The 14,516-nt window shown below is 36.5% G+C and overlaps 1 pseudogene; it reads right to left on the bottom strand.

The window, feature by feature from the left end:
* Positions 1-980: 980 nt before the first annotated feature.
* LOC108327527 (ethylene-responsive transcription factor 5-like) lies at positions 981-1,675 on the bottom strand (annotated as a pseudogene).
* Between the last annotated feature and the right edge of the window lie 12,841 nt (positions 1,676-14,516).

The raw sequence follows: 14,516 nt of genomic DNA, 5'->3' as shown, positions 1-14,516 counted from the left end.
TCATGTATGTATTTTATAGGTTTAATAGTTTATTTTGTCCTCAGTTTTGGTAAGTTGTGTCAATTAGATCCCTCTTTTGTAAAAAAATATCAATTATATCTCTACTTAGTAAAATTTGCCTTAATCAAGTCCCTTCCGTTAAATACTCACAAACAGAGTTAACTTTTATTCTCTCTCATCGGTTTCTCTACAACACAGCAGGTCGTTCTGTCATCTGTCAGTGCTATCATTTCGTCCTTTTATGCAGTTATACTTTCAATTCTAATACAAAAAGTCAAACACACAATCTCCATTTTTCCACCTCCATTACTTTGATTTAGATAACTCATTCGTTGATTATCCAAACCCAAACACTCTTTTATTCTCTCCCACTCATTTTCCACCTCCATTGTCAGCAATCAATTCATCTATCATATCTTTTATTCTCAATATCGTTGCCATCAATTAACACAATACACACAAATCAGAGAGAAAAAAAAATGGGGAAGAAGAAATTGATTGGGGTTACAAGGTCATTGTGCTCCACAAGCATACGCATATATTTATTTCTTTCCTAGATGATTAGGGTTTATGCTGCACAAGTCCATGCCTTTCCCATGTTCATTTAGGCCCAATGTTGCATCTAGTTCTCCATATAGACTTCCATCCAGTGGTATTTTGAATCGTCCAACCCTGTTAATTAATCAATGTTAAGTAAACCATAAGTCACTCTTATGCATTATGATCTTTCCACAATCTAAGGCTAAGATATCCAAATATCATTTGGTATTGGGCTCCATCCTCACCTAAGGTACCCTGCTCTCACCAAATCTGGAAACAATGTCACAAACTCCTTATCCCTCACAACAGGGTGCGTAGTGAATCAGACCCCCAACGAGTCACTGTACACGAACTTCCCCACCGTTTCCAACATATTAGGGTCAATCACAATCGCCCCCTTCTGCGTCTCCGTCAAACACACCACCCTTCTGTCACCAAGCTTAACCACGCCGGTGTTCGTGATGTCCGTCAGCACCAGAGAACAGGCTCGCCAACTCCTTCACATACGACGGGAAATTCGCCACCTTTGGCACTTCCGAAAACTCCCGAAAACAGTTCACCTCCTGTTCCGTTGTTTTCTCCTTCTTCACAACTGGCTTGACTTCTTCTACCTCCTCCTCCTCGTGGCGCTGCTTCTTTTCGCCTTCGGCGTCGGCGGCCTCCTCCACTACGCTTGCTTCAAGCGGGAACTTGAGGATAGCCTTTGAGCCGCAAAGCCTAAAGGCAACACGATCGTAGGCCTTGGCGATGTCGAAGGTTCCAAGCCACACTCTTGACCCGCGCTTGTTCGGGTCGCAAATCTCGGCGGCAAACTTTCCCCAAGGCCGTTGGCGGACTCCTCTGTAGTGCTTATTCTCCGGCCGGTTCTCCAACAATACCATAGACGGGTTGGGATCCTGTTTCCCAAATTGAATCCACTCGATCTTCTTGGGAGAGAGATTTGTAGAGAAGGTTTCCTATTTAATTGAGGTTTCTTGTGAAGCAATGTGAGGGGTTTAGGGGTGTCGAGGTCGATTATTTGGGGTTTGGAGTTGAATTCGAAAAGGGGTCATTGAATTTCAGGGTGGAGGAGCTCAGTGAGGTAGTGATCGAAGGAGAGGCAAGAGTCAGAGGAAGAACATTTAGAAGGTTTCATTTAGATTCATAAAAAACTTTACGTGTCAAGTGTGTCAGAAAGGTCTGCTGTGTTGTAGTGAAACAGTGGAGAGAGAATAAAAAGTTAACGCCGTATATGAGTATTTAACGGAAGGGACTTGATTGAGGCAAATTTTACCAAGTAAGGATGCAATTGATACTTTTTTAAAGGATGGATCTAATTGACACAATTCACCAAAACTGGGAACAAAATAAGCTATTAAGCCTATTTTATATAAGTAACAATATGGGATGAATGATGTATATGAGTTCAGATTCCCAAGTCACTTATGAAGACAATAAATTTAATGATATCCAAGCATATGTCACCAATTGTTTTGTACGGGGTTTATTGATTTATAAGTTTCATTTGTGATTTTAAGGTATAACAATTAAGTTATCGTCAATTCAGGTATAGTTAACAGCTACTTGTGGTTTTTCTGTCAGACAACATTGTTTTGTGGTTTTGCTTCTTATACAGATCTCCCCCAACCATCTTAGACAAGTAATATATTGATAAGAACCTTAATGTTATGAAATTTTTTTGTTATTTAAGTATCCTAAAACATTCAATTTTTCATAATTCAAATGCAACACATATGATGTTGTCAGAATAAGATGTTGTCACGAAAATCAACTACTAAGGCAAAAAAACTTGCATGATTGACCTTCAAGGTTTGGTATTTTGGTCCCTACATTTATAAATGTTTTATTCCAGAAAAATTTCTCAATTATTTAAATAATATTTATTTAAGTAATATTTATAATGCAAAAAATCATTAAACCATCATTACACTTTTTCATATTTTATTAAATGAAGGGTATAACTATCAATTGGGAGGTGCAGGATGAAACAGGTGAGGTGTAGGGAGGAACACTCCAATAATATTTGCAATTAAACAATATTTTTTCTCCATTGTCTTTTTATACACTAATTAAAATCATTGTCTTTTGTACAAAAATTCAAGAGTCTTCTTCCAATTTTTGATAAGTTCATTCATCACATAAGGAAAATTTGTGCAAAATATGTAATAGAAATATACAATAATATGTAATTGTTAGGATATCATAATTTGTACAACTATCTAGATTTTGGTTTATAATTATGTTTCTATTTGAAAATCATATTTTTGTTTTTGCTTTTATGGTGGATTGTGTTATATTTTATATGCACGTTGTATACATAGGATGAAACATGAACAAAAAAATATATTTAAAAAAACACTAAAATTAGGCTTCATTTAAAGCCAAAACCGAAGTAAAAAGGGGTATTTGGCCTTAGTTATTGTTAGAACTGAACCAAAAATAAGTATATGTCTCGATTCAAAATAAAACTGAGGCCAAATATCCTTGACATTAATTAATTATTTTACATCATAAAGGGTATATAGTCTCGGTTATACCTTCAACAGATGTAAAGAAAAGATTTGGCCTCAGATATGGTAATAACCGATGCCATAGATTTTATCTAATTAAAAATAATTACTTAATAAGGTCTTTAGTATCGATTCTCATTCAAATCAAGACAAAAAAAATTCTTAAAATTAAATAATTATTTTAAATTAAATAGAATCTATGGTCTTAATTATTAACAGGAGGCCAAAACTCAATTTTTTATTATTTAGTGTTTCAATTTTTTTAATAGAAAAAAATGTGAATCTCTTTTTTTTTGGTTCATAACCGATGTCCAAAATCTTTTTTTATCTCGCTTTAATATATTTTGGTGGTAGAATCAATACTAATTATAAAAAATAATCGTTTTCGTATTCTTTTCTTACAAAAACCAATTTTTGAAAAATGTAAAAATTTTAAGTAATCAATACACTTACTATTTAATAAAAACATAAATTTAAAAATAAAAAATTTATCATAAATTTGAATCTTAATTAAACCTTTAATATAAGATAAAAATGTTGAGAGTAAAAATAAGTGATATTGCTATAATTACCAAGAAGTACTTTTTATTTGAAAAGAACTTTATTTAAATCTTGATACATTTAAATAAACTATTAAGTATGAAAAAAATTTGAAATTTAATTAAATTTAAGTTTTTTAAAATTTGAGTTTTTAATTAATTATTTATTAAAATGTTTATTTTATTAAGTGTTTAAAATATTTTGTTATTTTTGGTTAAGTACTTGCTCATTGGTTTTGTCGTCAATAGAATATACGTTATTGTTATTTCCGTATTTCCATCTCCAACTTAATCATGTGATTGTTATTTCCATCTTTCCATCTCCAACTTAATCATGTGATTGTCATTTCCGTCCTTCCATCTCCAACTTAATCATAGACGCGAGCTTTCCTTCTTTAACCTAACATACTAATTAGGTTATTGCAAAGATGACAAAAATTAAAGTACTGATCATATTATTCAATAACGAAAATTAAATGAAAAATATTTAAAAGAAATATTTTAAACAGTCGATTAAACAAATTATTTTAAGAAAAAATCAATTCAAAATTTAATATTTTTTGAAATAATTAGAATTTTTATTAAAATAAAGAAATGGTTTCGTAGAAGGTTTTTTATTAAAACTTTAGAACCATATCAATAAAATTAATTCAAAATGTTATAAGATTGCAAATAAATTAGTTAGATTTCTTTCAAGTATATGGCTATGGATAAAAACTTAGTTATTAGAATTATAAACAAGGGTAATGATATTTTTACTCTTATTCAACGTCATATTTTAATTCTATACTTATTCAAAAGAATATTTTTTTATTCAAAATATAAAGTAAATTAAGATAAATCAAGTAGAATAATTAAAATATTAATATTTTATTAAGTATTAAATAGGTGTAAAAAGATTAAAAGGTGTATTTTTATAATTTTTTTTATAGAAACTTCCCGTTAGCTGTGTATTATCACTCGATCTTGTTGTCACATCCAAAATGGAAATGGTAATAGAAAAGACATTAAGAAAGCAAAGCATTTATTTTCCACATTTGCTTTTTCCGCAATTGGAGATGTACTTTTCCAAGTAAAAAAGGATGGGGATTCATGGCATTGTTCAGCAAATAAATTTTGAATTCTTTTATTAATAACTTTAAAAAAATATATTTTCTTACTTTTCAATTGGTAAAAGAAATAGCCACAGAAGAATAATAGATAATACCTATTTTTTATTAAAAAAACAAAGTAAATAATAGTCATAAAAAATCTTATATAAGATTAAATTATAGTATATAAATAAATAAGAAATTTACTTTATTAATTAATTTTGAAAAGTTACGTCAAATTTAAAATTTATTATTATTTTGTAAAATTGAATTAAATTTAAAATAGTATTTTTTATTTTGTTATTGTTTAAAACCGAAAATATTAAAATAAACATTTTACAAAGCATAAAATATTATATTATATTTTTAAAACTATTCTAATGGACAAATAAGCGAGTTCTATTTTCTATTTAATCATTTAGTTAAGAACATTAAAACGAAATTTTTGAAAATTATAGATATTAGCCTTGGATTTTTAAAACCAAACATACCAAAACCAAAAATGAAATACCAATGTTTCGTTTGAGATTTTGTGAGACCGAGACACTAATCTTTGACCTCTGTGTTCCGCTTGTATGTTTCCAGTTTAGACCGATCGGTTCTTTTCAGTCTTGACCGCTCAATCACCCTTGCACAAAAGGGGGAAGGTACCTGCAAAAGGCACTCTGACGGTCAAGTTAGAAGCGATTTTATGAATTGTTTGTTACAGTTAAATATTTAAGTCTTGATCGGACATAAATAGGGCGTAGTGGAGTGTGAGTTGAATGTAAGTTTACTTCAAACCTAAATCCTATTTATAGAGTTTAAAACAATCTGACCAGTTAATTTACCTCTTAATGATCATTAATGCAAACCTTAACTGTCTAACGGTAGCCGTTACCACATTTTATTTGTGCATTAACTCTGCTCAACAGTTGTCGGGACCAAATGACTGAGAAGCTTTTTGGGACCGAACGACTGAGAGACTTTTTCCCGCATGCTGACCGTTCAGTTCCTTAGGATCATGTGTCGTCCTAACCGATAGGTTGGTTATGAACCTGTAGTAACATAAGCCCCCCAAGTCCGAATTAACCGCTCGGCTTTAGCCGAACGGTTAACTATAGGACTTATGAGTTTGAGGGAGGTTGTTCTTGTTGTATTGAGGAACTTGTTTTCCATGTGCCTCAAGTCATTGTATCTTATTCGGCCCGAACGGTTTCATGTATTAAATCTTGTCATTTGTACTATACGGCCAACTGGCTGCATACTTGATACTTAACCCCTGTTACCAGGGCTTTCGGTTGGCGAGAGGTAAACCGTTCGGTTGAAAGGGATTTTCCTCTCGCTCCTTGTCATCAACTTTCTAAGTGACGAGAGGGATTTACCTCTCGGTCTTTGTCTTCAACTTTCTAGTTGACAAGAGGGATTTACCTCTCGGCCGAGTGGGATTTACCTCTCGGTCTTTGTCTTCAACTTTCTAGGTGACAAGAGGGATTTACCTCTCAGGCGAGAGGGATTTACCTCTCGGTCTTTGTCTTCAACTTTCTAGGTGACGAAAGGGATTTACCTCTCAGTCGAGAGGGATTTACCTCTCAGTCTTTGTCTTCAACTTTCTAGTTTATGAGAGGGATTTACCTCTCGACCGAGAGGGATTTACCTCTCGGTATTTGTCTTCAACTTTCTAGTTGACGAGAGGGATTTACCTCTCGTCCGAGAGGGATTTACTGCTCGGTCTTTGGCTTCAAATTGTTGGCGAGAGGGATTTACCTCTCGGTTGAGAGAGATTTACCTCTCGGTCTTTGGCTTCAAATTGTTGGCAAGAGGGATTTACTTCTTGGCCGAGAGGGATTTACCTCTCGGTCTTTGACTTCTGCTTGTTGATGAGAGGGATTTATCGCTCTGTCTTTGGCTTCAAATTGTTGGCGAGAGGGATTTACCTCTTGGCTGAGAGGGATTTACCTCTCGGTCTTTGACTTCAGCTTGTTGACGAGAGGAATTTACCTCTCGACCGAGAGAGATTTACCGCTCAGTCTTTGGCTTCAAATTGTTGGCGAGATGCTTCTTCATTTAATATGAACTTCTTTAACAAAGTTGGCAGCCAGTGACTGAGCATGAATTGCTAGGCTTTATTCATTCCATAACGAAAACATAAGACATTGACAAGGGTTTAAATCAAGGGAAATTGAATTTAAACATGACATTAATAGAATTTTTGATGCTTATCCTCAATTAATAACTCCATGAACCGATCGTTCACGATGAGGACTGGGACTGCGGCTATAACCCCGCCCTTGTTCATTCTTCCTATACGCCCGCTCGGGACTTCTTCACAAATACCCTTCCCTGGGGAGGCTTCTTGCTTCCTTTATATACCTACGGAGATGTCTTGTCCGAATGAGACTTTCTATCTCATTTTTTAGCGTAATGCATTCTTCTGTAGTATGTCCATGGTTCTGATGGAAACAGCAGCTTTTCCTTTCGTCTGCGTTTTATGAAGATGATTTCCTTCGGGGTGCGAGAAGTTCTGCGTTTAGGGCTTCTTCGAGAACTTTTGCCCTAGGTGTGTTGAGGACTGTATAATGGCTAAACTTAAACGTCCGGGCATGCTCCCAACTTTTATCACTATTGCCGAACGGTCGCTTGCCATCCCTTCTACCTCCGCCTACATCAGCTTCTTGTTGTCGCTTTCTCTGAGATTCGCATTTCCTCCATACGGATGAATTCAGCTACTCTTTCTTGGAGTTCTTCCATAGTTTTTGGTGGTCGCGCATACAATTTTTCCGTAAAATATCCTGGTCTCAGACATGAAGGCAAATTGTTGATAATAAAAGAGTGATTGACCTCTTTAACCCGCCGTGCGGTTTCAGTATACCTTTTCATAAAGGCCTTTAAAGTTTCCCCTTTCTCTTGCTTACTAATTACCAATTCCGTCGGTGTTTTTTCATGTTTCCGATTGGAGGCGTATTGCCTTCTAAAAAGGGTTTCCACAATGGCGAAGCAATCCACTGTGTTTGGGGGAAGAGTGTTATACCACTCTAATGCCTCGTCCTTGAGTGATATGGAAAAGGCTCTGCATATAATCGAATCACTGTCTGAGTAGAACGCCATTGCATTCACTAATGTAATAAGAGGAAATGGTACCGGTTAATTTTACTCATACGCACCGGTTCCTGAACCGAGACATATTCAGGTGAGACAAAAAGTTGTAGACTCTTTGTCTCGGTTACGAACCGAGTTATTTTGTCTGCCTCTACTGCCTCGGTTAGAACCTGAACCGAGGCAGTAGGATCTTTTTTTTTTCTTTAGCGTGCTTCGATTTTGATTTCAATTCCAGATTCTAATTTCAAATACCCCAAACTGAAAAACGTTAAAGATGAACAAACAAGACCCGCGCTCGGAGAGAATATCCTCTGCAATCCGAAGACATAACCACGTTGTTTCAAAAACTTAGATAACAAGTTGTTTCACAAACTCAGATAACAAAACTGGAACCCCAAAATTAGATGAATAGCTGAAACCCTAAGTCGCTGAAACAAGAACAAAAACCCCAAATCTGAAAATGAAAAACCTAATTCTCCAATTCTCAATTTCAGAAACCCTAAAATGTCAAATTGAAAAACGATTCACTCCGTTGTCGCCTTCCTCGCAACGTGCCACCGCTACCTTTGTCCGTCATCGCATCCCCATTCGCACCCAACACACGAAAACAGAGGAAGGAGGAGAAGGAAACTTGCATCGCGAACGACCAATGTCCTCGCGCAGTCGTCTCCATCGAAGACCTCGCTGCGCCGCGCCTCGCCGCTATCAGACGCGACCTCGCCGTGCCACGCCTCGTCGCTATCAGACGCAACCTCGCCGCGCCACGCTTCGCCGCTATCAGACGCGACCTCGCCGCGCCGCGCCGCGCCTCGCCTCGCTGCTATCAGACGCGACCTCGCCGCTATCAGACACGTCCTCGCCGCGCCTCTTCGCGTCTTCGCTGGCCACTCACCTCCATCACAACACTCTCCTGTATTGCCTCCTGGTCCGCGTTCAAGGGAAGAAGAGAAAGGAAAGAAGCTTCAGCCTGTACTGCCTCTTGCTCGTGCGCGTTCAAGGGAAAGAGGAGGATCTGGACTACTCCGAAACGAAAATAAAGCTGAACCCTTTATTAGGTCACTAGTTCAAGGCCACTAAGAAGGATCTGGGCCGCCTATACTGCCTCGGTTCAAAATATATCCGAGATAATATAACCATACTGTTTCGGTTATTCAGTTTAACCGATGCATATTACATCAGAAAATAATAAAAAATGAAAAGTATAATGGCAATTTTGAAAATATATTGAACCTTTATGCCTCGGTTTCTGGCTTAACCGAGATAGTAGACATCTTGCGTTTCGGTTTTTTTTAAATTGAGGCATACAACTTTCATAAAACTATGAAAATGCCACCGTGCTTTTATACGCTTCGGTTCTAGTAAAACCGAGCCTATATAGCGCGTTAAAATGACATTTTTTTACTAGTGATTGGTGAAGATCCTGAGATGATTGTCGGGGTCTGTCGAGCCATCATACTTGTCTAATATAGGAGGATTCTTCTCTAGCATCAGAGTTTGCATGATGGCCTCCGTAAAAGGGAGTAAACTAGAGGGTCGAGTGGTTTGTGGGGAGGACAACTCTCTCCTTCCTCGACCGTTCGGGTTGATGTGCGGAGATGGTTGCCGATTACGACTTCCATCATTTTCATTTTGATGGTTGTTACCCTGTTCGGCATTGTACACGGAGTGCTGAGCTGACCGTTCGGTACGGTCTCGTTCTGCATCTCTTGCTGTGCTAGTGCCTGCGCCTGTATGGTTCTTGCTTGTTCCTGTATCTGTGCTTGCATCTGTACTATCAAATTTCAAGTATTCTGATGTTCGTCCATGCTCCTTGTGGTCACCATTTGGGCTTCTTCAGCTTGCTCTCTGCCCCACGGTGGGCGCCAAAATGTTTCGGTTGGAATTTTGTGAGACCAACACACTAACCTTTGACCTGTGTGTTCTGCTTGTATGCTTCCAATTTAGACTGATCAATCCTCTTCAGTCTTGACCGCTCGGTCACCCTCGCGCAAAAGGGGGAAGATACCTGTAAAAGGCACTCCGACGCTCAAGTTAGGAGCAGTTTTGTGAACTGTTTGTTACAGTTAAATATTTAAGTTCTGATCGGACATAAGTAGGGCGTAGTGGAGTGTGAGTTGAATGTAAGTTTACCTCAAACCTAAACCCTATTTATAGAATTTAAAGGAATTTGACCAATTAATTTACCTTTTAATGATCATTAATGCAAACCTTAACTGTTTAATGGTAGCCGCTACCACATTTATTTGTGCATTAACTCTGCTCAACAGTTGTCGGGACCGAACGACTGAGAAGCTTTTTGGGACCGAACGACTTAAAAACTTGTCGGGACCGAACGACTGAGAGACTTTTTGCCGCTTGTTGGCCGTTCAATTTCTTATGGTCATGTGTCGTCCTAACCGATCGGTCGACTATGAGCCCATAGTAACAACCAAAAATAACATTTAATCATACACATTTTTGTTTTTGTAAAATTACCACGGATAAAATTATTTATTCATCAAATTGTTGCCTAAACAGCAAAAGAACATTTTTTAGAAAACAGTTTCTTGTTCTTTCTTTCTAATTTGTAGAAACAGATCTTGAAAACTTATTTTCATGTTTTATTAATTTATTTAAAATTAATAATTAGTAATCGTGAGAGAGTACGTCGAGTAGGAGGAAAACTATGAACGTAGTAAAAGAATGGACTTTAGGGACTGTTTTTACATATAATTGTGTAAGATCAAGAGACACACTTTTCTATTGTAGGCTTCCTTATTCTCTGACCTTTGGACCCTTTTAGTCCGAACCGAGTGGGAGGATACCTGCAAAAAACACTTCAACGCTCAAGTCATAGACTTTGCGTGATAATAGTGATAATATTCAATAGAGAGTAAGTACTCATAATTAGTTATCTGACCTTCCTGTCAAACATATATTTATAAATATTAAAATAAAATTATCCTTAGACCTGACCCATTACCAATAAACGGTTAATATTTTTATTAACTGTCAATCAATTGTAACTACCTCAATGACTACCTTAACCGGTTAATATTTTTAATAACTGCCAATCAGTTAAGAGTTGTTAATTGTTTGTTTGCCCAGTCCATTGGTCCAATAACAATAACTTCAGTGCTGGTCCAACATCAATAACTTAAGCGCTGGCACAACATTAATAATTTAAGCGTTGGCCCAACATTTAATCTGCATGACCGCTGACCGAATGAATAGACCGAACGGTTACGAATGTTAACTGTTCGACCTATCTTTTATACCATACATATGCCTCCCAAGTCCGAGTTAACCATTCGACCTTAGCCAAGGTTAAGTATATGACTTATAATAGGCATAAGTATTGAGGTTCGGGACTGTAACCGCTCTTGCTAAAGAAGAGAACTATGCATTGTTGGATTAAGATCCTGCACTTCTCTCTACGCAATCCACTCCAATAGGTTGTTGACCTGGTCATCAATCGTATATTTATAGGACTTGTGGCAGGTAAGCCCATTGATTAACCATTAATGCGGGATATTTTTAGGCAATCAAACCCAATAATAAAATATTAATATCATATATTTGTAAAGCGTAAGGCAATCTGACCCAATAATATCGGCTAACTGCCCATAAATGACCATTAGACTTTAATTACCTAAAGCGGTTGCACCGAGCGACAAACTCTAGGAGTTCTCTTTGGAACTTTTTCTTACGTTGAGCAGTAGATTTTAGGAGTTATCTTTGGAACTTTTCCATTTGGAATCTTTTTCTAGGCCAAGCGGCAGTTGATGAGAGTTTTTTTAAAACTTTTTCATGTGTTGATAGGAGTTCTAGAACTTTTTCCCATGTTGAGGGGAGACACTAGATGTTCCATTTGGAACTTTTTCTAGCCTGAGTGACGGTTGATGGGAGTTCTTTTTATAACATTTTTTTATATTAATAGGAGTTCTTTTTAGAACTTTTTCTCATGTTAGGCAATAGACGCTAGGATCTTGTTATCTGCACTGAAGAAAAATAACAATTCAAATTCGAACTTGTAAGAATAAATGTAGCCAATTAAATTAATATCAAAATAGTTTAGATTGTGAAGTCGTGAGACCGTTCAATCTTTGAATGTTTGGAAACCAAAATTAAGAAAGCCATATTAGAATATGTCAAAAGTGAGCTGTTGGTGCTTTAGTGTCTTACGACAGACGGGGAGAAAGACCACGGTCTGATAGGACATTAGACAAATCACGCATACACCGTATAGAGACTTTTAGAAGCAGCTGACTTATTGAAGTGGGTGCACCCACATTTGTTTAGAAGAATGAACCGGAAGAGGACTGATCTAATCCAAAAGGAAGCTTTATCCGCTTACGCTTTAAAACCCAGTTCCTGTTCAGCATTTGTGATTTGTATGCCGGATCTTGTCATCCTTCTCGCTCATCTTGAACAAGAGAACATTCCTGACCCCTCAGGCTGCAACATCAACTAAAATGTTTGGGCAAGTATGAGAATACCATAAATGATATAAGTTTTCTGCTCCTCAAACTTTATATGAAAAAGAAAAGAACACTTCAATCTATATGGCAAGAAATTCACTAACAGAAAAGTGGACAACCCAGTAATATATAAAGGAATCTGCAAATCAAAGACAAATAAAAAAGAAGTGGCGTCTGTAAGTTGAAGACCACAGGGAACGGGCCCATGGCAAATGTACTACATGGCAGACTGGTCGACTAATGGACCGAGCGGGCAGCTAATAAATCGTTAATCATGAACCATTTGGCCTGCTGAGAAAATTGTCCCTTCGAGTCCTTGTTCGATTTCTCAGCAAGGTGACGTAAACCACAACTATGGTAGTATTTCTCCAATATATGTGAACTTTTTTGGTCATCTTGAAAATCTGCAACAAATGTGATCTGCTTAGATGTTAATGTAGCTAATTTCAGTTCCTGCAGGAACCAGCACCAATTGTCTTCAGTCTCGGTGTCTACAACTGCAAAGGCTTTGGCCCACACCGGTGATGGTATTTTTCCACTGCTGTGCAGCTTTACGATGACTGTCATCACTACCCCACAACAAATAGAACGTGCAGAGACATCATTAGATACGTCAAACTCTACTTGATCAATGCATTGGTCAGCATCAACAATTACCTCAATAGGAGCAACGACAGGAACAGCGGCTTGGCTTCCGACACAGTTGTCCTGCTCAACCTGAAAATCGAGTTTATGCAAAGAAAGAAAGCGGTTCATCAAGGTGAACCTGAATAGCTTTAGCAAAACAGAAAGAACCCCATTAGAAGAAGTTGTTATCACAGTTGAAAACAAGTCAACGGGAAGTGTCCAGGAAGCATGGACCCAAACATTCTTGTGTCTACAGCCACTGAAAGTGTATTTAAATTTAGGGAAAATCTGGTTACCCGTCATTTGGGTTACTTTTATAATTATAATGGCAAATTTGAAGAGGTGAAACATCATGGAATATGAACATTCTCTATAATAGTGCTGTATATATAAGAAGATGACAGAATAACTTTCCAGCAGTTATCAGCATTTTCTAACTGATATCACACTTCACCTGATAACTCAAGAAGAAAAGAAAAAGACATCTACGTGATTATTATTTAACCCTAATGAAGAAACTCTCAAGGATCTTTGCAGGATACATAAACTATATCAGGAACTGAAAAATCTTGCATTGCTTCAATACATCAGTCGTTTTATATGAGAAACACGAGGCATCAAAATATAAGTTGGTGTCAACATTTACATATTATTCTCTCTGCTTTGTAGGGAGCTAATAGAGTGAGTGTAGTTGTCCATGTGTTGTGGAACATTTGAAACCATCAGACAGAGTCAACCAGGTGACAGAGAGAAGGATTATTCTCTTCGATGTTGACATTAACAAAAGAAATATGCAACATTTTTGTCATTTTGATGATAGCATATCATTCCATTAATCACTTCTGCAAACTCATTTTCTTTACAGAAAATGTTGGTGAGTACGAAACTCATGAAATCTTGGCCATTATCAAAACGACACCACTCAGAAGTGCAAATTCTCCGTTTTTACCATGTTTCCCTTTTTTCCTTTTTTTTAGCCCACAACTATGCATACACTTTTCCATAATTTAAAAGATGGTCGAACATTGAATATAAATATTTTTTTTATAAGATTTAATTCTTACAGTAAGAAATAAAATTTAACCGTTTACAGAAATTAATCATTCTTCACTACACCAAATCCATATATTTGTACTCTTTTACGAGAGCTTTTGTATCCTGCAACTATTAGATTTGAGAAAAATAAATAAATAATATTTGTGCAAAATAAATCTTGAATCATATATGTATGTTGGGTGCCTCATTGGATCTTGCTCCTGGATAAAGCAATCATGAATAACATGACCAACTAGCTTTTATCTTCGTGGAAAGCACCTATTAAACAGAGAAAAACCAACGTTTTCTCTTTCTTGAACTTATTAATTGAATAATTAATATGATATATGCATCTTACCGAAACTCCCTCCTTTATTTATCACAGTAAAAATGGATCAGAGCTCTTAAAACAAACCCCAAGAAGGAAAAGAAATCTGCCAAATACTGAACATGGATAATCTCTCTCCCTTTCATTGGTCAATTACGTTTTTTGGACCCCCACTAAGAAAAACAAAGGAAAGAAAAACTTTATCCATAAATGGGTGTTGCTTCCTCCATCACTCCAGTACTTCTGCACTTTTTCACTATTTTCTTTTATTTCAAAAATATTCTACACATCTCTATTATTTTCTTTTA

This window comes from Vigna angularis, chromosome 2 (genome assembly GCF_016808095.1).
Source record: "Vigna angularis cultivar LongXiaoDou No.4 chromosome 2, ASM1680809v1, whole genome shotgun sequence".
NCBI classification, from domain to species: Eukaryota; Viridiplantae; Streptophyta; class Magnoliopsida; order Fabales; family Fabaceae; genus Vigna; species Vigna angularis.
This window is presented reverse-complemented; position numbering and strand designations above follow the sequence as displayed.